This window comes from Eurypyga helias, unplaced genomic scaffold, assembly GCF_000690775.1.
Source record: "Eurypyga helias isolate BGI_N326 unplaced genomic scaffold, ASM69077v1 scaffold17626, whole genome shotgun sequence".
NCBI classification, from domain to species: Eukaryota; Metazoa; Chordata; class Aves; order Eurypygiformes; family Eurypygidae; genus Eurypyga; species Eurypyga helias.
In genome coordinates, this window is record NW_010258713.1 from 41,683 (window position 1) to 44,767 (window position 3,085).

Here is a 3,085-nt window from a genome sequence, read left to right on the forward strand (position 1 = left end):
ACCTGCCTGATTTCTCCATCATCAACGAACTCAAAATTAATCTGAAACTCCATGCTTCGCAGAGGGAGGTCGTGCCACCTGCGTTACGTACGGCTTTAGGTCACAGGTTTGGGTCCGACTGGCAGCCACAGTGTTCGGCCAAGGGTAGAGGGCTATGGGAGCACCATGGTCCCCGTCACCCTCAGCACCAGCAGCGCAGAGCCGGGCACGCCGGCCACCCGCGGCCCTGGCCGTGTTCGCGCTCACTGAACTTTCTCTGAGGTCAAACAACATGCTGATACCGAAGGATGACGACAGCCCGTTTTGTCAGAGGTTCAGCTGTGCATGGTATGCGGAAGCGGGATGCCACGGCAGAGCCTTGCTGCTGGCACGCTGGGGAGCCGGGTGAAGAGCTCCACCGCACCGAGGATCCCAGGCAGACACCTCCAATGATGGGTCATGCTGGACCTTCCAAGAATGGCAAGGGGCACCTTCTCCACCCCAGGCTTCCAAGCTGTCTTCCAATCAGACCTTTAAGGTCATCCCCAATCCCCCCCAAAAAAAAACACACGTCATGGAAAGGACGCCTGGAACCAGGGCTACCGCAGCAGCAGGAACCATGCCCAGCCCAGCAGTGGGGCACGCGGAGTCCTGCGAAAGCACGCACATCCTACCAGTTACCAGTGTTTCCCAAAGCAGGAAGTAGTAGTTTCCCTTCTGGGACGGCCGAGAGGCCAGCAACATAAGTAAGAGGGGCCAAGGGTGCTGGAACTGGGATTTCACAGCTCTCCGTGCTGCAGTTCTGCAAGTCCTTTTCCCCTCTGTAGTTTGAGAGAGGTAGTGTATGTGTTTGGGTAGTAAATCCCTTTGTCCCGTGATACTTGCCATGATCATTTTACACAGACAGATTTTGACTAGAATACTCAGGTCATGTATAAAAAGTTATGAAATTTAACAGTTGTGGTTTTTTTACAAAAGTTTATTTTTCACAAGGAAGAGCAATAGGAAAAATTAAATTGTTTTCCACGTAGTTTTCTTGAAACAGAGTCTACAAGGACATATTCAGCACCAAAACTAAAAAAAAAAAAAAAAAAAAAAAAATGCTTCCATGAAGTTTCCATGACAGTTTCTGCTCATTGTTTGCAACTTCTGATCAGTGCCTTATCGTTTGGATTTTACTTAATTTTCCCCTAATTCAGATCAGAATTCTGTATCAAATACTGGGCTACAAGTGTGAACCTCATGTTCTCGAGCGCAGAGAACTGACCAGTACTTGTGGAAGAGCGATGCCTCTGAACGCCCAACACAAAGTCTTTATGCGGTAAGGTTAGAGAGCACTTTGCTCTCATCAGAAAGGCTGTGACGTCACGTCAGCTCCTACGACACTGGTCAATCCCGCTCCAGATGCAGTCTTCCATTATACCGTCAGAAGTACTTTAATGCTGTGTGTATCAGCAATTGTTCCCTAGTCTGTTAAAGTAACAAAAAAAGGAAAAAAAAAGTAAAACCACCAAATGCCCTTTTATGCCAACGATCCCATCAGCTTTCAAATTGTCTGGTTGGAGAGGGTAGAGACATTCACAAAATTGGCCTAATAACATTAAGACATCACCCAATTTCCTTCTCATCCAGTATCGTCGTTGCTCAAAGCCCAAACCTTTTAACTGAATCACTTAAAACGCGACTCATTTATATTTTATCACCCTGTTGTCATTTTTTGGAAACATGAATTACCGTTCATGTTCTCATAAAGGCCACTTATGGAAAAGCCTGTTATTTCGTCGCATTTATGAAGCCTTAAAAAAAAAAAAACAGGCAGAGGTTTTTAAGGAGCACCATGCAGAAACACCAGCCTCCCCTCTCCCGCTCCCTTCCGAGCTGTTTTATTGCACAAGGAGACGGATACCTGATGGATTACGTCTTAAGCAGTCAACACCAGACGCGTGTCCCTTTTGACGGTCTGCAGTACCGCGTTTCCGAAAGGAAAGCTGACGTTCGTTACGCCCGTGTGAGCGCACCTAGCAGCCCCGCTGTACCCTCTCCTTCCCCGGGGCACACACACGGGCGGGCACTCTCGCCCTACCATTTCCTGCCTTCTGACGGAAAATGTGGCGAAACTCCCTGCTGCGTTTGTTTTAAAGCTCGCGAGTACCACGGAAGATGCAACCGTCGAAGCAACGCCAGCTGACGGAGCACGGCTGGTAACACGCTTGTTGCCCAGTTTAATCAGAAGTTCTAGTCTTACTATTTTTTACAGTATCATAAACCCTGAAGATAAAACAAAGTGCACAAACTGAGCTCTTAGCATAGTCCAAGCTTTTCCTGCAGTTTGAAATATACTTTCTACTAGAGGCTCATCACATATAGAATTTTTGGTGATTAGGTAACTATATATAAAAATAAATTCACTTTCCCTTCCCATCCCTACTACTTGATATTGATCTGTCTATGAAACCTAGACAGTGTATGACTATTTCCTTTTAAAGTTCTTCTGAGGCAGAGCTGGTGTCTGCTGGTGCTGCTTTCGCTTGTGCCTTTTTTCAAATTATTTTAAAGCTTCACAACTTGAACTCCTCTTTTTTTTTTAATGTAAGAAAGAGAAATGGGAATGATGGTGGGTTTCGTAACTTTTGTGTATGTCCCTATTCCAGATCCCCCTTTTCAAATAAAGAACAAAGAACAGAACACAAAACACAGAACAACAACAAAAAAACCCAGTAACGCTAACAGTGCAACGTAACAAAACAAATAGCATTCCAACAGTTTGGCAAGTGATGAGTTCACCTGAGATTAAGTGATTTTTAGGCAGTCTGTAACAGAACGTTGCTTTGCAATAATAGTAGAAAGGCAACAAATTCTTAGAAGAAATCAAGAGTATACAATCTTGATGAAGTCTATAAAGGTCCTTTCTTCTAACCAAAACCATTCGATGATTCTATGATTCTTTCTACTAACCTCTCCACCCCCCACCCCAGCCCCACATCTGTTGCTTATCTACTACAGTAGCCTGCAAAACATACAGCAAGAAGGATTGGCTTGAAGGCATTTGATGTTTGTAAATAAATCCACAAGAGGATCCAAGCTGAAGAGGGGATACATGATCAGC